The sequence below is a fragment of the Saccopteryx bilineata genome, chromosome 3, assembly GCF_036850765.1.
Source record: "Saccopteryx bilineata isolate mSacBil1 chromosome 3, mSacBil1_pri_phased_curated, whole genome shotgun sequence".
In the NCBI taxonomy this organism is placed as follows: domain Eukaryota; kingdom Metazoa; phylum Chordata; class Mammalia; order Chiroptera; family Emballonuridae; genus Saccopteryx; species Saccopteryx bilineata.
The window spans coordinates 101,423,506-101,432,286 of record NC_089492.1 but is presented as its reverse complement, the minus strand read 5'-3'; positions in this window follow the sequence as shown (position 1 = coordinate 101,432,286).

The window sequence follows — 8,781 nt, the reverse complement described above, 5'->3', positions numbered from 1 at the left end:
AAAATAAAATCTTTAAAAAAAAATTGCCAAAATAGGTCTGTGGTGGCACAGTGGATAAAGCATCGACCTGGAACGCTGAGGTTGCCAGTTCAAAACCCTGGACTTGCCTGGTCAGGGCACGTATGGGAGTTGATGCTTCTTGCTCCTCCCCCCTTCTCTCTCTTTCTCTCTCTCTCTCCTGTCTCTCTAAAAAGGAATAAATAAGAATCTTTAAAAAAAATAAACATAAAATTTGCCAAAATATGATGAGTGGCTTTAGAAGTAAGAAACAGCTTTGATTACTAGTGTCCAAACTGACCCCAAGCAAGGATGTTCCAAGTCTCAATTCCAAGTACCTCCGTATGGCATCACCTCCAAGAGCACTCTCCTTCCCAGACCCTGCCATTTGTTCAGCTGCCCTTCCAAGGGTTCCCACCCCTCCTCCTCTTCTGTTTTAATTTTTTTTTAACTTGTTGATTTGGAAGAAAGACAGACATTTGTTGTTACACTTTTTTTTTTTTAGTGAGAGGAGGGGAGGCAGAGAGACAGACTCCCCCATGTGCCTCAACTGGGATCCACCCGGCAAGCTCACAGGGGGCGATGCTCTGCACATCCGGGGCGTTGCTCTGTTGCAACCAGAGCCATTTTTTAGCACCTGAGGCAGAGGCCATGGAGCCAACCTCAGCTCCTAAGGCCAACTTGTAACCAATTGAGCCATGGCTGCAGGAGGGGGAGGGGGAGGGGGGCAAGAGAAAGAGAGAGGAAGAAGGGGAGGGGTAGAGAAGCAGATTGAGGACATCCACACACCAGGTTGATGCTCTACCACTGAGCCAACTGGCCAGGGCTTGATTGATTCTTGTACATGCCCTGACCAGGGATCAAACCAGCAACCTTGGTGTATTGGGATGATGCATTAAGCAACTGAGCTACCCAGCCAGGGCTCACCCCTCCTCTTGCCCTGGCCTGTTAGCACTTCCTCCTTGCCAGCTTCCTGGTTGCTTCCCTTACATCTGACCCCAGAGAATCGTCCTCTTGGCTCCAGGCCATCCAACCATGCCCAGGCGACCCACACCACCACTCCTTTTCTGGGGTTCCTGTGGCTCTGCACTACAACTTCTCCCCACCGCCCGAGGGTCCCTTCTCCTGCGATTTGAGAACCAAGCCCAGGTCTGCTTGGAGTCGTGTGCAGGGTTCCTGTTACCTCTGCTCTTGGACAGGCCAGGATGGCTCAGGTTACCATCACCACCCAGTCTCTACGCTGTTCTCTCGTGACTCATGTTCTCGGGAGGGCCCTTACAGACTCCCACCACTCCAAGTTTGGAGTGCTATAATACTTTACATGAACACTGACAACAACACAGCTGAAGTTCTCACAGAGGGCCAAGGGGATAATGCTGCCACAGAAGGAACTGCTGGACAGCTGTCGTAAATGAGCCCTGCGGGGGAGGGAGCAACCTCATCTGGAGGGACAGGGAATGTGTCCTCATTCAGACTATTCATCTCTCATGGAGCCTGAAGACAGGAGCTCCACAGGGTTATTCTCAGGCCAGGACTTCCTGGAGTGCACTGCCTCCCAGCACCCCCTCCCAGTTCAGGGCCCCCAGCCACATCCTTCACAAGGGCCACCAGTCCCCACCCCCATTCTCAGGGCTGGAGGAAGGAAGAGAGGAGAGCTCGGATGGAACTCCTTACCCTCCTGCAAGGTGGCTTTGGAGTAACAGAGAAGACTAGCAAGCATCTCAGTTTTCTCAGCCCCTCAATTTTCTCAACTGTAAAATGGGGATAAAAGTACTAAATCACCCAGCCTGCTGGGAGGACCAAAAGAAATAAGATGGTGAGAGAACCTAGGACACCCCCTGATGCCAAGGAAGCGGCCAGTCGATGCCCTTTCTCTTCCTCCCTTTGGGCTGTGTATCTAGGGTGGAAGTTTAAGGTGAAAGATTTATGCGATCTGAAGAGAAACAGGAGTATTAGGGTAAAAGTTTAAAGCTGAGGCACTACCCTGTGGCTTTATGGCAGAGATGGACTTTCTCCCCAGCTTCCAGGGGTGCGATTAGCGGGCACCTGACTGTCCCCAACCTGATCTGCAGGGTGGAGTCAAGCTGGGTCTGCAGGAGACTGAAGTTTGGCACCTCGGAAAGAGTGCAGCTCTTGAAAAGAATGGCCATTCAAAATGAGAGCTGGCCCCAGCCAGATAGCTCGGTTGGTTAGAGCATCATCCTGAAGCCCAGAGGTTGCTGGTTTGATCCCCGGTCAGGGCACATACAGGAACAGCTTGATGTTTCTGTCTCTTTCTCTCTCTTCCTTCCTCTTTCTCTAAAATCAATATATATATTATATTGATTAAATATATTATATATATATATATATTTTTTTTTTTTTTAATGAGAGCTGGCCCCTACAGGGGTCACCTTAATAGTTGAGTCATAGATGTAATCTCTACAGAATTACAGACTTCCTTGAAAAGGACCTTTTTGTTTTTTACACTTTGTAGCTTCTTAAACCAAGCTCCTCCTTTCCGCTGAAGGTGAAGTTTGCGTCGTCCCCTTGACTGGCACAACGAGCAGGGGCGAGGACTCCACAAGGAGGGGGGAGGACGCCCAGCTGTCGCTCTCATCCTGGGCTGCCCCCCGCCCCCAGTCTTCCCAGTCTCCAGGCGTAACTTTGCTGTCACTGTCACCCCTGGCTCCAAGTGCCACAGATAGCCCGCTCTTGTCCTGGAATCTCAGAGTCATATTTTTTCTTTTTGTCCAGAATCAGGTTAGACTTGTTATAAATGAATAAACTGGGAGATAACATGGTGTGCAGGGTAGTGGGGAATAGGCCCCTGAAAACCACAACCCAGTATACACAGCCCGGATGACTCTTCTATTTATAGCTAAAATATAGTCGTTGGAAGGCTAGGGTGGCCCATGCACGGAGGGGCCAGAGGGTCTTCCCTTTCCTTCAGTCCTCCCTTGGGAAGGGGCTAACCCCCCCTTCATTAACCGATAAGTAGATGAACACAATGTGGTATATCCATATAATGGGATATTGTTTTTCTGCCATAAAAAGAAATTTACTGACATATGCTACAAATGGATGAACCTTAAAAACATTATGCTAAGAAGCCAAATACAAAAGGCCACATATACTATGACTCCATTTATATGAAATCTCCAGACTAGGTCCATCCATAGAGCCAGGAAGTAGATTAGTGGTTGCCAGGGGCTAGGCAAGAAGAAGGAGGGGACCATAGGAGTGACTGTTTCATAAGTACGGAGATTCCTTTGGGGACAATAAAAACATTCTGGAGCTAGACAGTGGCGATGGCTGCACACTATTGTGAACGTACTAAATACCTGTATATCACATACCTTAAAATGGTTTCAATAGTGAATTCTGTGTTAGGTGTGTTTTGCCACAATAAAAAAAAAATTAAAATTTCAGTCTGACCAGGCGGTGGCGCAGTGGATAGAGCGTCAGACTGGGATGTGGAGGACCCAGGTTTGAGACCCCAAGGTCTCCAGCTTGAGCGCAGGCTCATCTGATTTGAGCAAAGCTCACCAGCTTGGACCCAAGGTCACTGGCTTGAGCAAGGGGTCACTCGATCTGCTGTAGCCCCACAGTCAAGGCACATATGAGAAAGCAATCAATGAACAACTAAAGTGTAGCGACGAAAAACTAATGATTGATGCTTCTCATCTCTCTCCATTCCTGTCTGTCTGTCCCTATCTATCCCTCTCTATGACTCTCTGTCTCTGTAAAAAACAAAAAAACAAACAAAAAAACACAAAAAATAAAATAAAAATTCCAAGCCTCTACTTCCATCCTTTTAACCCCTCCCCCATTTAAGAGTAAGTGTTCTAGCCTGACCAGGAGGTATTTATTTTAGTTATAAACAGTGGATAGAACATCGACCTGGGACGTGGAGGACTCAGGTTTGAAACCCTGAGGTCACCAGCTTGAGTGTGGCCTCTTCCGGCTTGAGCACGAGGTTGCTGGCTTGAGCATGGGATCCTAGACATGACCCTATGGTCACTGGCTTGAGCCCAAGGGTCTCTGGCTTGAAGTCCAAGGTCGCTGGCTTGAGCAAGTGGTCACTCATTCTGCCGTAGCCCCCCCCCCCCAGATCAAGGCACATATGAGAAAGCAATCAATGAACAACTAAGGAGCTGCAACGAAGAATTGATGCTTCTCATCTCTCTCCCTTTCTGTCTGTTTGTCCCTATCTGTCCCTCTCTCTGTCTCTCTCTCTTTCTCTCTCTCTCTCTGTCAATAAATAAATAAATAAATAAGAGTAAGTGTTCTAGAGCTCACGTAAGTGAAGAAGAAAATTTTCTATTTCTGTTGTTGGGGAGCTGGTGTACACTGGCCAAAGCTAACTAGGGACAGCCCCACAGGGTGTTGATTGAGGCAGTCAAGTGTTGCCCTCAGACCTAACGTCCATGGACTAAGAATGAGAAGACAGAGCCAGCCTTGCACATTCCTGACCTTTATTCTAACCCATCTCTTTGTCCTCCTCACTCTCTGCTTCACCAGCACTGAGCTTCCCAGGGGGTCCCTGGCTAAGGGGCTGATCCACCACGTCTCAGGCACATCTTCCTCCAGACACTTGGGCTCCATCACAGAATAGCAGGCAAGATGGAACCCATGACATGAGGTCTGAGGCCTGCTTGGAGGTTCATCTATAAGACCACACCACAGAATTGGACAGCTCACCAGGTCTGCACATAACCAGCCCCCTCCACGCTGACCCACCTTGCTGCTGGAAACAGGCACAGATGACCACTAGAAACCTAGATCTCCTCCCTCCTTGGAAATAACGGGAACATTGTAACATGCCACTCAGTTTATGGTGGACCAAATTTGGCCAGGAAGGAAGCCAGCCACACCACTCCCCATGACATGTCCAGTAGAAAGCTACACTAGACTTGGATATCTCAAGAGTGAAAAAGGGGTATTTGAAGACAGAGGCCTAGGCCTGGCTCAGTCTTCCAAAAAAAGAATGGCAGAAAGGGATCCAGAAAGATACATTTTCCCAGAGGACCCTGTGGCCCCTTCTCTTGCCTCTAATGCCAGGAGTCAGGATTTATCTGCCTTCTCCTGTGTAGAAATCAATACCCTAGTCCCTGGGGCCTTCCACGAGGCTGCTAGCTTTGCTGGGCTGCTTCTATGACCCTGTCCCACAGGCAACTTGACCTACTTTTTCTATTGGCCTTACCCTTTGTAGGTGATTCACTGATATCATGTAAATTCCAACTCTTCCAGCTTCCTGTCTTACCATGAACCTCTTTATTCCTAGAAAATAACAGACTTGGTACAATAGATCACACTCCCTTTTCCAAAACCTTTGGGATGAGATGTGTTTGGGAATTCAGAATTTTGGAGATTTCAAGAAGGTACATAGAATGGTGTATATGTTGCATATTATTCAATACCGCCCTAGAAGGTCCAGAGCATTACCTGTAATCAAACACATGAATGTTTCCATAGTAAAGCATCTGTTATCCATCCCAAGTGGGAGAAATAAAGACTATAACAAGCTTCACATCAGTTTAGGTCAAAGCTATCAAACATGTAAAACAAATAAGCAAAAACACACACCTTTTTGAATTGTGCTTTTGCAGAGAAGGGATTAAGAATCGGTATTTAGGCCTGACCTGTGGTGGCGCAGTGGGATAAAGCGTCCACCTGGCACACTGAGGTTGCTGGTTCAAAACTCTGGGCTTGCCTGGTCAAGGCACATATGGGAGTTGATGCTTCCTGCTCCTCCCCCTTCTCTCTCTCTCTCTCTTTCTATCCCCTCTCTCTAAAAATCAATAAATAAAATATTTAAAAAAAAAAAAAAAAAAAGAATCGGTATTTATGCTGCATAAGAAAGAAGGAAGGAAGCAAAACTATAGTTAAGAAAAAGGACAGAGCCTGTGATGGCTCCTCCTGCCTCCTTGCCCCACCCACCTCCCTTCTGAGCTTGCCTGGCATTGAAGCCCACCCTCCTGTAAGGACCACGTAGGAGTCTGGAGTTACAGGTGCCTACCTGGCTGTGTGCTTAAGGCTGGAGACCGAGCCATTCTGATTCTGTTTCCTAATCTACTTAAACAGGGAAGGAAAAGATTCCAAAGGTTCTACTCACTACATTAGCCAAGTCTGGCCATATTGTTCAGACGGAGGCAATTTCTTCCCCATCAGACAATACAGCCGTCCCTCTCAGTACCCAATACCTGTTGCTCCAGAATGTCTGTGGAGATGCTCTTCCCAGTCCCTAGATTGCCCTTCCCTGCTCACCAGCCTTGAAAACTCATTCTTATGGATCAAAATCTGCTTCAAACGCCCTCCTCCTGGCACCCTCTTTGTTCATACTTCGATATGACCATTCAAATTATAACTTCGTGTTGCATCTCTCTGTTTCCACTAAACTGGAATCATAGGGTCCCGGGCACGGCGTTTGTTTCCATTCGCTGTCCTGGAGGCGTAGCACAGGGCCTGGCACACAACTGGCGCTCAGCAAGCAGTTGTAGAGGGGGTGAGTGGGTGCTAGGTGGGCGTGGCTTCACACCAGACAATCGTCACCGAAGCAGAGTCCTATGCTCCATCTGTATGAGACCCGGGGGCATGTGAAGGAGAGAAGGTTAATGGTGCAGCGGAAAGAAAGCCTTAGCACGGGACCATTGTTACATATAAGCCCAGGGGCGCAGCTACGGGATCAAATAAAGCAAGGGCTAGAAAGGTTGACCTCAAAACCCACAGGCTAACGTGGAAAGTACTATAGAAGAAAACTGTTGACTTTGGTATAAGTCAGGGCTTGGTCCATCGCATTCCCCTTTAAGAGTAGAAAGAGGCTATCTTGGGGGGAAAAGGGTCTGGGAAAAAACGAAATGAAATGGAAAGTGCCTCATGGAGGAGGCCCTCTTCAAATCTCCTGCACAGCCAAAGCCCGCGGCGCAGAGCGGTGCTGCGCACTGCCGACGCGAGGTGGCAGCAAAAACCCGCTAATGGCCCCGAGCGCTCTGCCTTCCTCTTCGGACCAGACCTTTTCGTCTAGGCGCGCACAGCCAGAGCAGGAGGGGGTCCCCCACTTTCCCGCGGGGCCTAAGACTGAGCGCCCTGACATGGCTCTCGGGGCCCCGGAGGCGGAATAGGACTCTTCCTCAGGTGTCCAGCTCATAAAAGCTCCTAAATTGGTGTCTGGAAACTTCTCAAGGAGCTCGTGGAATCTTGATGTCCTGACCCACTGCCCTCTTCTTTCCTCTTGCCTATGCTCCCACCCCCGAGGAAATGCATCGTTCTCCTGCCTTCCGGCTCGCTCCGCTGGCGCGGTCACGTCCTGGGCTGTTCTGAGGGAACAGAGCTGTGGTCTGCCTTCATCCTTCCTCCCAAACCTCCTTCCTCTGACACTCACAGCTCAGGCCAGGCCCTGCAGCGAGCGAGTCTAGAAGCTGAGGCTTCCCGACCCTGCTCCCTGATATCTGTCACACACGCCCACCCACACTCAGTAGGCACGTGCTGGTGCAGAGTCACACAAAGGCCACGCGTGCAAACACCCACTCGCACAGACTCGCCCGGGTCACACGTACACTCTAGGCTCGTGGGGAGCAGACGTGAGAGGCCGCGAGGATCTCCAAGAAACTTAAGTTCGACTTGGACTCACTCCGTTTCTTTGGGTCTCTAAACCCAGCAACAGGATCGCCAAGCTGCCTGGTCGCTCTGAAGTGGATGGAGGGACTGCTGCAGCCTGGACCGCCTTCCTTAAAGTCCTAATAGCTCAAACAGCAGATTTCTGCCCTGGGCTGTCTGGATCCCGGGAGGGCACGGAGAAACGTTGGCAGGAGGCTGCGCACACCAAATTGAGCAAAGCCTGTCATGCTAGGAGGACTCTCCAGGCACCGGGAGAGGGGTGCGTGTCCTAGGTACCCCGCTCCATCTCTGACCCTCAGGAACCCATCATGCTGCCCACACTCCCATTCGCCTAGTGTGCTGATCTCCTCAGGTCACTCCAACTATTCCTTAAGGACCCACCAGGCTTTGGACTTGAGCTTTAAACTGTCACCATCCTCCCTTACCCTATCCCCCTCAGAGAGGTGTTACCATGCAGTGGGACTAAAGCAGAAAGTGAAGAAGAGACCCTGCCATACCTGATCCCATCCTGGGTAGGGGATGGGTTTTTGAACAGGGTGCATCAGTGTGATTGGTTCCATCCCACAGATCCCCACAAGGAGCACGTGTGAGCTTTATGAGAAGCTGAAGGGCACGACACTTCTGGAGGAATGGGGGCGGGGGTGTCAGACACGAGATCTGGCACTAAGTTACAGATTTGTGAAGAGCACAAACACTGATATGACGTCCTCAGGGAGCCCATAGGTCTCCAACTGGTCATCAGATCCTTCCCCATCCTTGGAAATGTCTTGAACAATTCAGCAGTCTCAGCTCAGAACCTCTTCACTTCTCATCTGCCCATTGGATAGCCTGCCTGTCTATAGCCTCTCTCCAGCCAGAGGGAGAAGCAGAGCTGTAGGTATGACCACTTAAAGCCTTATTTGGCTCCCCAGTGACCATAGAATCAAGGCCACACAACTTGCCTGACCTTGTGACTGATCCCCACTCCCTTTCCTCAGACTCAATTACCTGCTTTCTTACTCACCCAAGTGCCAACCACACTACGCTGCTCTGTGCTGGACCCAGAGCTCCTGCAATGCCTTTGCTCCTGCGGTTTCTGCCAGGACTCTCCTCCACGCAATCCCTCTCACCTCTGATCAAAGCCACATCTTCTGAGAAGCTTTTCCTATTCCCAATCCCAAAAGTGTGATTCATTTAGAAATCGCC